We start from the raw sequence: 18,469 nt of genomic DNA on the forward strand, positions 1-18,469 counted from the left end.
GCTTCTTTAATGTGAGGTTCCTACATAGAAAACTTGAAACAACAAGGAAAACGAATATATACAAAAATCTACTATTAACCTACACCTAAAATAAAAATTGTCCAAAATTAATTACAATTCAAAAATAAAAATAAAAAGTTTTGTCAATCATCCTTCTTCTCGAAATCAATCTCATTCCCTTCCTCTTCAACTTCGTCATCTTTGCTATCCTCCCTTTCCTCGCTTCCTTGCTCTTTTACTTTATGATGGAATGCATTGGACCAAACATGTCTGGCAGATAATTTTGTACTCTCATATTGTTTTGCCGCGTAAATTCTTGAAGAACTAGGCTCTTATCTTGCATCCATCTTATTATCCATCCCATTTTTGGAACGCTACTCTCACCAAAATCTTTGTTTTTAGATCTCAGTTTTGCTTTTCATTTGAGCGAGGTCAGGATGTCCATCTTTTCTTTCTATCATTTGTTCCAATCCCTTTTTTTTTTGTTGAAGCGTCGTATATTACATGTATAATGTATCCCCTATGATACTTTTGGATAACTTCATACACTGTTCAGTAGTTTTCATTGGAACATCGACTCTTTTGCACAAGGTTGTCACTAAGTAGTGGAAGAAGACCCCAACTTTCTGGCCACTGACGCTTCATTTCATACAGTAATAGAGCTGTGTCCCGATGCATACCTATATTTTTTCTATAAAATAGCATATAACAAAATCACTCGATAAGTATTAACATTAAAGCCATGTAAAGTAGTAGCAACTCGAATACATAATAATTGTGTCCACACTTTTGTGATCAAAAACATAATTGCTTGATTACAGGACATGGGAATATTAGTACCAAGGCGATATTTCCACTCACCCTTACCTTCCGTTAAATAATTTATAACGTTATCCATATTAATGTCTCTAAAATAGTTTAAATCACTTTCCTCTACAAAATTATTTTCGCAATATGGATCATTCTAAAATTCACAAATAACTCGAAGGGTAACTTGTAACTTTTTCCCTCGTATTGATATCGTTTCCAATGTGGCACCCACTGGTCTACTCGACTCTTAGCCCCTAAATGATGCATAAAATTCTTATACCACAAAACCACAATAAAGTTTTCAGGGTTTACATAGAAATGTTCCCAACTATGATATTGAACCAGCGACCATATGTACTTACAAAGAATCATCGACAACTCAAATCCTTGTTCTTATATAAACGTTTTTCCTTGAAGTTTGAAAAAGAATTTTTCAACGTTTTGATTTGGAAAATTCAATTGGTTGCCGTCAATGGTTCGAGTTCATTTGTTCTGCTAGCTTTTTTTTTCGGAGCCATTTTCAATAAATTTTCTAACTAGAGAGACTAACTTAATGTCAAATAATATATTTCTGATGCAATAATAAAATTTTTAATTGGAACCTCTAACCTTGACTTGAAAGTTCGTCTATCCTTTTGAGGATTGTTCCAATTTCCTTTGTGGATGTAGATCTTTTTATCCTACACTTGGTACATACAATGAGAGAAAGAAGATTATAGCAAAAATAATAATGAAAAGAGAGTAGAAAATAGATTTTAAAGTTTAGGCAGTTGGGTTACACGATGGGTCGAGTCGAGTCAATCCTGTAAAAAATTACAGTGATGTCGCGACACAGGAGCTCCATGTCTCGACACTGGAGTTCGATGCCGTGACACACCTTAAAATTTTGAATTCTGGGGTATATTTTCAATCCCGTAACATAAAGGTGTTGTGTCATGACATCAAGCTAAATTGCTCGATTCCTTGAATCTGTGAGTGTTTTTGTGATGCGGAGTTTCCATGTCGAAACACTGACTCAGTTTTGGCACCTCTTGAATTTCAAAATGTTTAGGATCATAAAACCTATTTCTAAATAATTTAAAAAGCATTAAATCCTACTATAAATAAGTCCTAATGTACTTCCCCCCATTCTTTAGAGTAGACATTGTCCTTACTAGTAAAATAATTAAGGTGCGACTAAGAAAACTTCCCTAAGAAGGTCGAATCCTTGTTGATGTATTGACATCGAGATTTGTTTGCTCCAAACGGATAGGAAGTACCTACAAGAAAATACTATGACAAGAAATATGAAATTTGTAATATAAGATAAAAGAAAAGAAATTAATAAATAAAATAAACACTAAAGTAATAGCAGAAATGAAACAAAATTTAAAATAAGAAAACAAAGTTCTTTAAAAATTGGGACGATCCGTGTCGCAACCATAGAACTTCCAGCTGGTTCTCGACACTTTGATTCGTCGTTTGTTCCATTGTCAATGTATATAAACCAGCCTCTCCATTCGATTCCAGTGATCTTGTCTTATTTTCAGCTGACGTTACATTCATATTACAAGTCATTTGGTACCAAATCTGAGCCAACCTCAAATCATTTTTTGGGGTATTATTGCCTCAAGCTTCCTCCATTCCAAACCACATGAAGTTTTGGTTGCTCGGGCCTTGCTACCGTTGTCGAATGAGAATGAATCAAACCCCCTGACTTCTTCGGTTGGCACCTTCTTTGCTATGGCCAGAAAGTGTATTGGCTCTTCTACACTTTCATTCACTATTGGTGTAAGCTCCACGTTAGTGGTTAGTTCATATGTCACTTCTACCTTTACATTTAGATATGTTGCTATGTTAGTTGGATCATAGACCACTTCAACTATGTTCAACTCATCCTCATGGTCTTCAATTACAAGCTCAAGTTGAATCTCACCATGAATCTCATCATGATTATCAATAACATAAGGGTTCTCATTATTCGAGTTGTGAATGCTAGACATGTCCTATTTCCTTGGAGGTTGTGCTTCAGATATTTCTCACATCATTTTCATCATTTGTGTCATCATGTCTGACATGTTTTATAATACCTCAGAATTGGCCCTCTTGTTGGTTTCACGTGAATACATTTTATACAAATCATAGGGAAGCTTGTCTGAATATTCGAGCATGTCATAATCTTCTTCAAGTGCCTCATATGAATTACTAGTGAACTCTTGTGGATGTTTGACTCTATCAACACCTTATTCATCACTCTACTGGTGCGTTGAGGCTTCATTTTCACGTTACCTCAGCTTTATCATGAATAATTTTTTATTTTCCATAATCTCACATTCTTCATATACTCCCTCCTCATATATTTCATCACAAAAGATCATCTCATCGTTAAACAACATCTAATCAGTTTCATTTATGTTTAAATGATTTTTTCGGGTACTCTCTATAGATCAGTGATTGACTAAATAAGTGTTCCTCTCCTCTGAGGCATATATTGCGATTAGCAAAGACAAAGAGTTAGTAAACTAAATTAGTAAAAATAAGAATACAAATCATATCTATAATTTAAAATTTTTCTAATTATTCTATTAAATGCAAAAATTAAAATCAATTTAGTAACATTGCCTCCCCAACAACGGTGCCAAAAACTTCACCACCTTCGGATGCACTAACGTCCAAAGTATGAATACTACAACAAAAGATAAAGAATTGAGGCGGTGTCCGTAAGTATACGGGTCAGGTTGCAATATAGCTTACAACAAAGTAGGTAAGTACTTTAAGAATCCTACCCAAGGGAGGCGCGTACTAAATTAATGTTAACCTAAACACAAATAAAATTAATTAGTAGTTTAAATAAAGTATAGTACGATGAAACATAAAGAAGAATTTTTGGATTTTTATAAATGAAGAAATAAAAGATTCATAAATAAAGTAGACTTCGAAAAACTTAATTTATAAACTTAACTAAATCTAAACATGGGTGATTAGCTCGCTTTGGTGATTATAACTAATTCCTATTTCAAGTTTCTATTCAATCAACTAGTCGTTACCCTAGCAAGATCCATCGATCTTCCACTAAACTAACGAGTCAGCAAGAACAACTTATCTCTCAATCTCACAGTCTAAATCGATTTAGGGATAAGGTGTTCTTGGATATGTCATATCAATTTGGGGTTAATTCACACCTAAATGACTTCCTAGGGTCATCAAGCCTAGGATTTAAGTTCTTCCTTTCCCAAAAAACTAATCTACTAAGAAAATCTAACATAACTATTAGTTAATCACACCTCCACTTGCTAATCCCCATAAGAGGATTAGTTCCTCATAGAATCTATAAACATCATAAACTTGACAATAAAGATAGGCATGAAGAATAAATCAAGATTAGAGTTTAGAGAATCATGTTTGTATTTGATTGATAAAGTGCAATAACCTTTTAACGTTTGATTGCATTTATAAAACAAGTTCTCCGAAGAATGCAAATCGAACAGAACTACAAAGAAATCTAAACCCTAGAGTGTTGTAAGAAATCTAAACCGAACAAAACTAAAAATTAAATTACGGGAAAAATTAAGAATATCTACAGTTCTCCCCCAATGAATGTTTAAGAGCTTATTTATAGAGTTAGGGTTGTCATCATCCTCAAGCCAACGTTAGTTGCTGCTCATGTGTTTGACTTTTGATTATGCAAACGAAAACGCCCCTGGCTCGTAAGTGCTTCCCATACAGGACTGATGTCGCGACACCCTAGTGCTTTTGTCGCGACATAGAAGGTAATATGCTCAGATTCAGGGTGGCTTCAAGGGTGTGTCACGACACCAAAGGTAGTCTCGAAATTCTTGCATTCTGCTCCTTATGTTGCGACATCAAACTCTCCATGTTGCAACACAGTGACCATTATTGAGTTTTATGCCCTTGTATATTCTCCTGCTCACTCACTAAGTACATTAGCTCACCTTTAAGACTTATTCGGTCCTTGAGGTCAATAAAAGACTCAAATTACATTTTTATTGAATTCAAACTAAACTGCACAAACATAATTGGAACATAATGAAAATTCTTGTATTCAAGCTCTCAATGTGTGAAAACAAGTTTAATCTGCTACACCGAATTATAGCAGATCATGCACATCCTAGGTCTTCGTATAAAGTTGATTACACGAACGGAAATAACCTCGGCATATTTGGGCAACACGTCGACTTGTGTTGTGTCACACCATGTCTAGGGCGAGACACAACACACAATTTTTGCCTTTTGTCATTCGTTTTGTGCTTTAATATCTAGGGAAGCTTATGCATCACTCGTCCCTTACTTCCATGTCAATTGGGCATTTATATCTTCATCCTACACACTCAATTAAACATATTAGCACAACCTAATGCCCATGTTGGCCTATTAGGTCACAGAACTTATAGAATGTGTTAAAAAACACTTATTTTATTAATATTTAAACCTAAAGCCTAAATACTAAAAAAGAAATATAAAATCCTAAATTGCCTAAAAAATAAACTCCTTAAGTACGGAATTGACCTAAATTAACTGCTACATTTGACGGCAGGTCAAGGTGTTACAATAGACATAAATGTGACTCATTGTACTGGTAGTAAATCAAACAAGACCCAAGTAGAATAGATCCTGAATCTTCTTATATATTTATTCACTTGTGATGTTCATAGTATGGCATGCCTTAATCGTAAGTGGATGATGGACTATGTATGTGTGACTTGTATACTTTGATATAGATAAGGACCCGAAAGTTCATGCATGCTTACTTTACTTGACAGCAAGTAGGTCAGATATCTGTCAAAGCGTAGGTTTCTGTGCTCATTACCAAGGTAATCCGAAAGAGTCACATCTTAAAGTGACAAAACAGATTATTAAATATTTAAAGGTACAATCGACTATGGGTTATGGTACCAAAGACATAAGTATGGCATAGCTATGTATTGTGATGAGGATTAGGTTGAAAGTATAAACAATCGCAAAAGTACTTTCGGGTGTTTCTTTTTAAGTAATAATTTGGTGTCGCGGCATAGTAAAAAATAGAATTATATTTCTCTTTCAACAGCCAAAGCTAAATATATCGTGGCAAGAAGTTGTTGTACTCAACTTATTTGAATGAAGCAGATGCTCAAAGATTATAATGTCCCAACTCATTTCTAACGATTTATTGTGATAATATGAACACAATCAATATATCCAAAAATCACGTGTTGCATTCTCGCACAAAACATATTGACATTGGTCATCATTTTATCCAAGAGTTAGTTGAAAACAAGATAGCTGGGTTGAAGTATATTTCGATAGAAAAACAACTTGCAGACATTTTATTAAAGAGTCTCGACGCAACTCGATTTGAAAGCTTTAAAGGCTCTCTTGGGCTATACCGCTTATAATTTTTTTTTATTTTCCTTCCTTCCAAATTTGTCGCACATGATGATATATTTTGGGAAGGAATTTTGTTTACATTTAAAATTTTTCTTATTTTTCTAAGATTTGCATTAAAAGAGGTATTTTGCTACTCAACTAGCATTTTTTAAAAGTTGGGTGCCTCACTCTCACTCAGCAATTGGTATCCCATCATTACTATCATCTTTCTCTTTCTTTATTTTATTTTCATGGAAAGAGTAATGAGAACTACTCAAAAGAAATTAGGTGGGACATCAGATTCCTCGATCGAGATTACCGATGAGCCATGACAAGAAGATTAAACCTCATTGCCGCCTTCCTCAACTGATGTTCTCAGGAAAATTGATGAAATTTTTTATTACATCCACTAGACTTTTGGTGTTCCAAAAGAAGCAAATGTGTAACAATCTAATTTTTAGTGGTGTCAAAAATGGTGATTTTGAAACCTCATTTTTTGATTAGCGATTCAATAAATAATATTATTTAACATTTACGAGTTCATTTCAATGTTATATGGAATTTCAATTTGGAAATTTTATTGAACGATTAGTAGTTAAGGTGCAGGTATTTTGACCTTAAAGTCAATAGTGCCAGAATAAGGTATTGAGGCTTTGTTTCTGTAAACCAAACCCATAAATATTTTTATTAAATATTTACGGAGTTATTGTATAAGTGAACTAAATTTTGGTTTAGTAATTTTGTTGAATTAGTGGTTAATTAAGGTACAATGACTAAATCGTAAAAATCGTAAAAATTAATCGCTAATGAATATTTTTTAGCTAAAAGGCTTAAATAGAATTGGTTTAGGGATTTATGTGGAAAATAGGCCATATTTCATTGCATTGGGCGGTAAGTGCTAGTTTCTAATTAATTATATGTTAATAATTTTGTAGTAATTAAATAAATATATATGTTAAAACATTAGTAAAATAAAGAAAAAAGGCATTACCTTCTTTATTTTCTTCTCTTCCACCCGAATCTATCATTGCCAAAGCTTGAAGAATTCAACCAAGCTTCTCTCCGTTGCATGGTATGTAAACCAAGCTCTCGTTTTTCGTAAATTTTATGTTTTTTATATCATAGTAGCTTAATCTAGATAACTCGGGTACTAAATTGCAAAACTGTTAAAGTTTTAGAATGTTGCAATTGATGGTTTTTGTAAGCTTAGAAATGATCTAGGACTAATTTGTAAAATGGTTTGTCAGTTTTGAGTTTAAGGACTAAAATGTAATAATGCCAAAATTGACATGAAACTTCTAAAAGTTTTTATTCTATAGGGTTATAGAAGGATATAATTGAAATCGAATAGTAAAACAGGGCTTAAATGTGAAAGATATGAAAGTTTTGGTTTAGGGACTAAATTGAATAAAATATGAAACTTTCGATAAATTGTGTAAAATGAAATTAAAAGGTCATATACTTTTCATTGAGTGTTTATAAGGTATTTGGAATTGATAATTTGAAACTAATCATCATATAAATCAAGATTTAGATCAATCAAAAAATAATCAGGAAAAAAAATTAATGAATAATCCCTACAATTCAACTTGCTAGTTAAATATATTAAGTAAGTTCATATTGTATGTGTATGTTTTAATGGATAATCATTTGTGTTATAAATGTTTGTATGTATAATATAGTTTGAATTACATGCTAAATGATACAAAAGGTGAATTTTGAACTAAATTGTAAAGTTATGCGTATGTGATAATTATAAATCATGTGGAATTCTGAATGGATATGATCTGTTATGACATATGCTTTGATTTATGAAAATGCTACGGCAATGTAAATGTTTTGAAATCTATAGAAATGCTCGTTCGAACTTAGTAAATGATTAGGATACGATTGGCATGACAATAGGGTTAGTTGCACGCTTGTACGGGTTTGCACTTCGGTGCCTCTATCTGCACTTCGGTGCCTCTGTTTGCATTATGGTGACTATGTATAGAATTATGATGCTCTCTGGTGTGATGTAGATACCCAAGTATCCGAACCTTTTTTCTAATGTTCATCGGGATATTCTAATTAAGTAAAATAAATGAATTATTCGATTTTATGCGTTAGACTTGAACAAATGGGAAAAATTGAATGAAATGAAAATTTTAAATATTTTTCTATATAGTATTATGATGGACTCACCTACCTCTTGTGAAATGTAACGTCAAGTTTTGAAAATATCATGTACATTGATTGTATTTACGTATTTTTTTATTCCAAGGTAAGTTACAGTACATTTTAAACTATGAACTTACTAAGCTTACTTAAAGCTTACTCTTTTTCATTTTCTGTTTTATATAGTTGGAAGTTTACAAAACACATCTATCGGATCATCCCAAAACTCATACTATCTAGCTTTAGTCTCAGTAGATTTTCAAATCGTTCTACTCAGTTATGTGGCATGTATATAGGCTTGGTTGTGAATAAGTGTTTATGTGTTTTGTCACACTTGGGTTTTTTTAAGGACCCAAATTTAAAGGATTTTTGGGAGTTAATTGAGCAAAGCAAAGAGTTGGCAGGTTCTACTAGGAATTTTTGGAGAGTCTTGTGTCTGCCAATGAAATAATTAAATTTCAATTCTAGTTTGGTTAGAATTTAATCAGCTAGTCCCAAAGTGGGAGACATAATAATTACCGATTGCCTAAAAGAGATTAGAAGATCGTGTATGAGAGATGTATATATAGGTGAAAAGTGGACATTCTTACAAAAGAAAATTCCTCCTTAATTCTGTTTACCAAAATTTTCTTCTTACTTCTATTGTCTTCTTCGATTGTTCCGAAGAAGAGAAGAACTTAAGAGAGCTCTTCATGGAGCTGATGTTGTGAGAACTAAAGTCTGGATGTAGATAAATTGAGAAACTGGTAAGTTTTTTTTAACTTTTATGTGCTTGAGATTTTGAGAAAATGAGGGCTAGAACTCCTAGTAAGTTTTTGTAAACTAGGCTCTAGGTTTAAGGTTGAATATCTTTGAATTAATTGATAAATGGTTATCATGCTTAGTAGTTAGGATGAAGGAGGCTCTAGCAGTTGGACAAGCTAAGCTGACTAGGATTAAGAAAGCACTATGAGTTTTTGTACTCCATCTCTAAGTGTTCGATGATGTTGAACTACTGATTGATATGTGCCTATGTCTATTTTGTGCTATCTAAACCCGTGGTTGTGTTTGAACATGGTGACTGGTTACGCTTGTATATACATATATTGGGTGTTTATTTAGTTATGAATTGAAGTCTTAATGGGTTGCGTACTACATGCTAATGAAATACATACAATTATTTATGTGAAATGGCTGTAATGTGTATGATATGCGGGGTATGGAGGGAAGTATCATGACGAGGTAGTTGAAGATAGGAATAGTTCGTGAAAAAGAGGAATGGACGGACTAAAAGGAGATTGGGTCGCATTGCGGAATGGTATTGATTGGTTCGCTCGAATGACACTGTGACGACAGCCTATTGACTTTATAAAACGACACCGCAATGGCAATTATCGACTGGCTCGCTAAAGCGACACTTTGATGATGATCTATCGACTCTATGGAGCAACACTGCGACGGCGATTATCGACAGATCCTTTGAGGCGACATCGTGGAAATGATTTATAAGTCCTTTAGGACGACACCTCGAAAGAGGTTTATTGATTCCTCAAAATCGAAAGTCCACCAAGACTTTAAACATGAAGTATATTATGTAAGATCATAACTCAACTATGGCAACATAGGAATCCGCCAAGACCTCAAACATGGAATATACTGTGTAAAACCATAGTTGGGCTCATCAGATAAAGTCTACCAGAATGATAAACTAGAGAACTAACGGAGCAAGAAAAGAGAGATCATCGTAAGACTCGTGCAGAGAGTAGTATAGTTGGATGATTACGGCACATCTGAGAACGCAGGTAAACAAGATAGTAAGAGAATCGGCCAAACTATGGAGAGGGGAATAACTAGTAGAAGTATATGAGAATGCTTGTTAATAAAGGAATCCGCCAAATTATGACGGAAGAGGACTAGGGTATATATGTGTGGTCTTACCAAGGCAAAGGAAATAGAAAAGGTACTCTATTCAAGGTAAGGACACTTGTCATTATTAGTTTGCTAGTGTTTAGTGAGTAATATAACATTGAGTATAATAAGTGAGTCAACCGGGTAAAATCTAATCTAAACGATTGGAGCGGTAAGTCTTCCAGTGGTCTACTAAAAAGGAGGATGATAAGGTAAGACATTGTAGGGCTACTATAGGTGGAGACTGTCAAGAATACTTGGGAAGGAATAGTCTGTTGGGGACTGTCAATAAGTTCATCTTAAGAAGATTGGGCTCAGGAGAGTAAGCACTCTGTGGGTTATGCGGGTTACATTGCGGTTGCGAGTCCACCAGGAAAAAAAGGTGCTGATTCATTTAGCCAATAACTTATTGAGTCCATGGATATGGATGATATAAAGATACCTCGCCTAGAAAAAGGGATCAGGAATAGGTCATGTCAAAAAGTAGATTTTCACTAAAGTAGTACGACAAATCTGTATGAAGATTAGGGTGGGTCAAAAGGATCAAGGAAGGGATTCGCAGCTATTGCGAGGCCTCGGTTATAACATCAGTAAGTTTTCCCAACTCGTGTTGGCAACTACGGGAAATTCATGATGAGGCATGTCATGTCGAGTTCAAAGGAAGCTTGGAATAATGACAAAAAAGGTTCAGACCCATATGGAAATATTGTTTTGAAGACTGTTTTGGCAAGTGGTAATGCCCACTGATATTTCATTCGGAGAAAACAATGTCAATGGCAACGCCAGAGAAATTATGGATCTTCCTACGAGTTCCAGGGAGTTTCTCGTTTATGCTTAAGATTTTATGTTCCCTAATTTCCAGGAAAACCAATGTATAGGGTCTTGCTAAGTTCTCCTGAACTTATCATGTTTTCTGCTTCCATGCAAGATAGATGATGTATCGAAAATTTTAGTGGAGGGCCCAAACCAAACACTACCAATTTCAAGAATGGGTGAAGTAGTTATTTCATGTATATAAAGGGGCACCCTAAGAGGTCACACATTGGGGTTAAAATTGGTTATTTTTGTAATAAATTCTAGTTGTAAATCTGTAACTAAATGTTAAGCTTAATAAGGCACCAACTATGTAAAAATAAATTTTATTTATTTATGCATAGTACAAGTTGCAGTAGGGGTTACATTTAAATCTCTACTTGGTCTAACTCTTAAATAAATTAGTTAAAATATTGTTAAATAAAACAAGTCTTGCTCTTGTGACACTTGGTATTTGTATCTTGCGATCGAATCAAGTAATGGATATTACATGTTTAAATGATGATTTTGGAAAGATGATGAAATGGTCCTTAGTACTGTTTGTTTGAAAGTATACATGTGTATGTTTAATTGAAGTGTTCGTGTTTTTGAATCAAGAAAGAGGATAGTTTTTGGGGTGCTTGAATTTTGAATGCTTGTATGTTATGTATACAAGTATATTTGATGGCATTATAGTAGGTTTAGATTGAAGCTCAAAAATGATTAAAATGATTAATATAATGGGTTATTTCAAAAGATGTGTGATTTGGTAAGATACTAAATGGATGGTTAATAGTTCATGCCATTGTTTTGGTTATTTGTAAAGTTGATTGAATGTTACAATGTGGTCTATGTATTGGTAGTTGCCATGATATACTTAAGTAAATGTTGTTTGAAATGGGGTGCCATTTAAGGCATATTAGTATAATGGTTGAATGTGTTTAGAAAGTGGTAAATTAGTTTGTTTTCTATTTGTAGTTGATATATATACTTGCATTTTATGTATTTTTCTGACATTTATATATTTATTTTTTATAAGTTTTTAAGGTTTATATCTACTATAAAAGAATTGTTTATATTTTATTAAAATTGTCAAGTGGCATTTTTTTCATTCATCAAGATATGCTAAGTCACTATTTATTGGCCAAAAGTGTCTAACGGTTTTTTTTAATATCTTTTACAAAATGAACTAAAAGCATGACTAATGCACCTACCTAATTGGGTCAAAGAAAATTTAGGTACTAAAATGAAAAAAGAGTATACTTAATGGGCTAATTCGTGAATTAATATTTTCTTTTTTCTTTTCTTTTCTTTTTTTTTTCTTTTTTTTTTTTGAGAAAAGTATGAGAACGATTTTGTTGGAGGAAAAAGAATATTATTATATGGAATTAAGTTAGATGTTAGTTTGATAAACTAAAAATTAACTGACAAAAAATTAAGTAATGAATTTTTACTACTAACTTTAAAGTATTAAATTTATATTAAAAAATTTTGGTAAATTGTAAAATATAAATAAGAATATAATTATCTTGTTTGATAAAAAAATATTACTTTTAAAAAATATTTATTTCTCAAATTTGATCTTATTAATATAATTATTTTGAATTATTTTGCATAAAAGATAAATATGATAATTTGAATATCTCATTTCTTTTGAAGAAGATAATGTATTTCAATTTTTTAATAAAATAAAACCACCTTAGTATTATTTTACATTAAAGTGTTATTTGATAAACTAAAAATTTAAGTACCAAAATATTAAATACTGAAATTTTATTACTAAATTTTATAAGTAACTAATTTATATTAAAAATTTATTTGGTAGACTGTAAAATATAAGTACTAGATATAATTATTTTATTTAATAAAAAACAAATACTAATACTAAAAAACTATTTATTTTTTAATTTTAATCTTATTTATATAATATTTTATATTATTTTGAGTAATTTTGGGTAAAAATAATTATGATAATTTGAATATATCAATTTTTTAGAAAAATATAATTTATTTTAATTTTTTAATAAAATAAAAAAAACAACTTAATATTTTCTGCTTTAAATATCTATCCACCTATCGTATTAAATACTTTTTTTGTTGAAAACTTTTATAAGAAAAAAAATAAAATAGTTATCAATGTTTTAAATGTTAAAAAATTCATTTTCAGATCTATGAAATAACCCCTCTATTAATAAACGTATTTAACATATTTTCAATCCTCCTACTCATATCTAATTTTAAATCGTTCAAGCCCATCTCATCCAACTCTACCAGCCCATCTAACCATTTATTCACATTTCAGACGGTCCAATTTGATAAAATTAAACAAAGATCTGAACCGGGCACCACATTCACAATCTGACGTTCCTCATCCTCTAGTCATCTTTTATGTCTCACCATGTCCATGGTTCCCAGTAGAAATGAACTACGGGGGAACAAGCCTATACCATAACCTACATGAATTCATCATTCCATACACTGCATCGTTATTCCATTACTCAATGGGTTTGCAATAGTCACTTTCCAACATTAAATAAGCTACCCATGAGTGTTCGTCTACAATACATCTCCTACCAAACTCCCCTGCACGATTGCAACTATCATATTGACATACAAGGTTGTTCCAACCCGTCAAATTCAAAAGCACCAAAGAATACTATATAGCCAGGGACTACCTCTTGCACCAAGAATACTACCTCCACTAAACCCTCGTCTGCAAAGAGGGAGGACATGATTCTAGTGGAAAAACATGCAAAATGAGAAATGATAATAGTCACATTCTAGTAAAAGACCAAATATGACAATGACTAATACTCTGATAGTGTTATATGAAAACAGTTTGGACATTCACACTAAAGCATATCTGAAACTAATTCAACCTGAAACAAATTGGTGGAAAGCTCCAACAGATGATCGTATAGTCAAGTGAAGCTACCTGTCTAGTCTCTAGTGAATACCAAAAAGTGGTTGATAATTCATGTGAAGCAGACCAATACTGTCTTCTGCATCAGCAGATCGCTCAAAAAAGGTTATAATTAGAATACTGAGATTAACCACTGATTGAAAACTCAGCACTAATTTAATTACAGTACAATTATATGAGATGTGGTAGACTGTGGCAAGGGAAATGCAGCTTTTTTTATAGATGACAGTTGACAGAATTTACGCTAGGATTAGGTAATGTTCTCATATCATGGTTGCTATCCTTCCTCAAAAGAAAGCAAAATAACTCAAGCTTACTTCAGGTTTTTGGACTCAATGTTCAATATTGATTGGAATTGCGGTATCTGACAGGAAGGATTACACCAGATGGTGTACAAGTCCTCCACAAACATGAGAGAAATCATGTCTATAAGCCTCATAACCCTTCAAGTCACCTAAAACTTCTGTCTACCAAGAACCCAAGAAGAATTGCATTTGTGCAAATAGTTAATGGCACGCAAGTAAACTATGAGCGAAGAAAACCAACTAAGAATTCATAATTGATGATAAATTTGGTTTCTCAGATAGCAAATTGTTATGAAATTACAGAACAGCTCTAGTCAAGTGACCTTTAAGGCAGATAGTCGGAGTTCCTCAAGGCAAGGACTTCAAACAGTGCATTAAGCTCACAAGTTTATTTTAGTACTTATGAGAAAAATCCAGAAAAAAATTAAAAAAAAAAATTCAGGACAACATTACTATCTATTCATGAAAGTCAATGAGAATTTCAGAAGGGCAAACTTTATTTCAGTTGCTTTACATCCCTATTGTAAGAGTGAAAAAGGTTCCTACTATGATTCAATGACTTCCTATAAAATTCTCCCCAAAAAAGATGAAAAAGAAAGATGAAACTATTCACAAATGAACTTCAAATTTCAAGAATCTATTAGTTCCTTTAGGCTCACGAGAAGATTCACATGACATGTTGGTAAAATCATTCCCATTTGGCATCCTGGCCTACCTGCTTTTTCAATGAAACAAGAGGCTCTTTAAAGCATCACTACTTCGAGTATACTGAATGAATTCACATTAAAGCAACACATGTCAAAGTGATCCATGCTGATGCAGGAGCCTTTAATTAAGTATTAGATATATTACGGCACGGGTTATTAGTTACTGTTAGGGTTCAGACCTAAAGGCTAGGAATAAAACTTAATTTGCAAGAAAGCCTAGTAACTTTACTTGCAAGGGGAAAAGCCTATATAAATATGTTGCAAGCTTTACAACGAACACTACTACCATTCTAATTATTTTCTTACAAATAAACTAAAGGTTTTCAGTAACCCTACATTTTCTAGAGCTCCAACTTCTTTCTACTCGTTTTTCAGCCCTAAATCTTTCTATTGTTGTTGTTTTCTCCCCTAAATCATACCAATTTTTGGCATCAAAGCATAATTTGATCCTAGGGTTTATATTAGGGTTTTCTTTTAGGCCATGGTTGGATGTGCTGATTTTCTTGGCAAGAGTATGAACTATTAGCCATATTTATGATGAGAACCAGGAAGAAACTTAAGAATATATATACAGCTTAGAGAGAGCCCTTGATTGTTCATAATGAATTGACAACAACAATGGAAGGTGAAGAGGAGTCAAGCCTTGCGGTAGATGCACTTAGCCAACGATCTTCACTATTAAAGACATTGAGTGCTCATGGGAAGGATTTTGAAGAAGTTAGAGATCAGCACAAAACTAACTCATATTTCAGCCCAAAAGAATTTGAGATCCTAGTATGTTCAACATGACCCATGATGAAACCAAATTAGTTATTGTAATAGATGCTCCCTTGAGGGGTGATCAAGATCCTAGTTAATGCCCCAAAATGATGTGCTACCTTCACCATATTCAACATCAAATCCAAGAGATGGAAGCATTCTTTAAAGAGTGGCCTCACGTAGATGATCATGACTTGTGTTATGTTACTATGGATGTGGATTATATTCTTGTGGGAACACCTTGGGTGAATGATATTCTTGATCAATTAGTTGACTCTATAGAACTCTCAATGTGACAAGTGATTATCACCACAATAGGTTGAGAAGTTTTGATGAATGGAAGACAACTTTTAAGACTCCAAATGGCCTTTATGAGTGGTTAGAAATGCCAAGCAAGTTTATGCAGATCCTGAGTGTGGTGGGTAGACAACTAAATATTTCAAAACATGCAACAGTTGTAAAAGCTACTTTAAATGTTGTAAGTGTTTATATGTTGAATGGCCATGTTTGTTTGATCTTGCTAAACTTGGCAGCATTTATGGATGCAGCTTCGTACTTATTTCTCTTGATGATTGCCTTTATGCTTGGGGTTTTCAAACTTGTTTCTCCAAAAAAATAAACTTGACGATGATTCTACCTTTGAATTTGATTATGCAAAAAGCAACTTCTTTCAAATATTGATAAATGTATCCAAAGAATTTTGGGTTAGATATAATTTAGGATGCAGGTTATAGGTGAAGTGACTTTGAGTTTGCAAAATTTGTACGTGAAAGAAAGGTGTTTGGATTTCCCAAACATGCCATGTATCGTAGGAGATGGCATTACATTCTCTCTATTTACAAAAGATGCTAGGGATCTTTCTAAATTTTCAACTAGCTCTTCATTATCAATCCCTGTTGCAATACAGGTTGAAACTAACAAGGGGTTTGATATCGAAGCCAAAGCTTTCAGTGCATTAATCTAGAGATGAGTCAACTACTAATAATGGGAACTCAACTAAAGCTCAAGTTACTAATGAAAAGAGAGATTTTTTCTCAATGATGATATAATTTGTACCATCATTGAGATGATCTTTCCAGCAAACGCTCAAGATAGAACAGCTTATCATTGGAAAAGCCCTTTTTATAGGGTTTTTGGAGTTGTGGAGTGATGATAATGAAGGCAAGGGTTATTTCAACCAATACAATTCTAGGCTGTTTGAATTAATCAAATTTATTACTTCAAACAAGTTCCTTATGGTTAATGTTATAGTTTCTTAAACAATAGTTATGATCATTAAGAACCTTTTTAATTCTCTATTTCCTACTCAAGACTTGGCGATTACAGAAAGCATGCAACAAGCTTTGGAAAGAACCATTACCTCAAATTTCTATGAATCAAAAGTCATATGGAATAGGTAAAACAGAGCATACAAAGATATGCTATCTAGCCTATGTGGGAGGAAGAGTTAAAAATGCAGAGGAACAGGGTGTGGTGCAGAAGATCTTGGAATCTAATCCTGTTCTAGAAATATTTGGCAATGCAAAGACTGTCAGAGACAACTCAAGTCGCTTTGGAAAATTAATTAAAATTCAATTTGATCAAAGGGGAGAATGTGGAGTTGCAATTCTACATTTAGGATATATTGAGTTTGCTAGGGACAAGAAACAGATGCTTTTGAACCAAAGGATGATAAATCTTGGGTCCATCTAAAAGGTGCTGTATAACTTTTTACATGCGCCGAGAAGACTCTAGAAGAGAGTCCTTATGTAAATGTGTTCTTGTGACTCGTGATGAGACCACTTCAAATCACTGGATCCAAATGCTCATAAACTCCTAGTAGAGATGCTTTAGCCAAATTTGTTCGTTCAAAATTATTTGACTTGCTTGTGGAAAATAAATATTGCTATTGATCAAGATATAGAATCAAATCCCTTGATCAGTGTTCTTTATATTTATGAATTTGAGAGTTTTAAGACAACCAACTTTGAGCAATTCTGCATCAATTTAACAAATGAAAAGCAACAGAAGCATTTTAACCAACACATTTTTAAGATGAGTATGAGTTGGAATTGATCGAGAAATTTATGTTGAAGCAGTGAAAGTTTTCTCATAGGAGTTGAGTTTTACAAGCTGAAGCTGGGGAGACATGGGAGCTTTTTCATATTTTATTATTTCAAATTTATTTATTATGTATTAGGTATATTATGGACAGCTAAGGTTATTAGTTATCTAAAACTCTATTTGCAAGAAAGCCAGTGACTTTACTTGCAAGAAAGAAAGCCTATATAAATTAGTTGTAAGCTTTACAGACAACATTATTATTCATATTAGTTTCTTTGAATTAATATAAAGAAATTACAGGTTTTCTATAACCATACGTTTTCTAGTTCCAACTTTCTATTCATGTTTCAGCCCTAACTCTTTCTAATGCTGTTGTTCACTGTCGTAAACCACACCACATGCCCACTGATCCTTTACATGAAAGTGTACATATTTAACTTGTTAGTACAAATATCACCGAATCATACAACAGTTTGGTAAAAACACAGATAAAAAAGTCAAACATGCTGCCGAATTACATGCACTAATCACGCAAGCAGAGCAAATACAATCCTTAATAGCCTCTCCATCTACTCTTTCAAACAATGACAAACCTCTAGCCAATAACATATGCTAAAACTATTAATGAAAGGACTTCTTCAAGTACATGAGATCAATATAACAGCACAGGGTAAGGTAAGCCTTAAGAGATAGCTGGGTTAAAGAAATAAACATTGAGACTGATTTGTAATATTAAGAAACAG

The sequence above is a fragment of the Gossypium hirsutum genome, chromosome D04, assembly GCF_007990345.1.
Source record: "Gossypium hirsutum isolate 1008001.06 chromosome D04, Gossypium_hirsutum_v2.1, whole genome shotgun sequence".
Taxonomy (NCBI): Eukaryota; Viridiplantae; Streptophyta; class Magnoliopsida; order Malvales; family Malvaceae; genus Gossypium; species Gossypium hirsutum.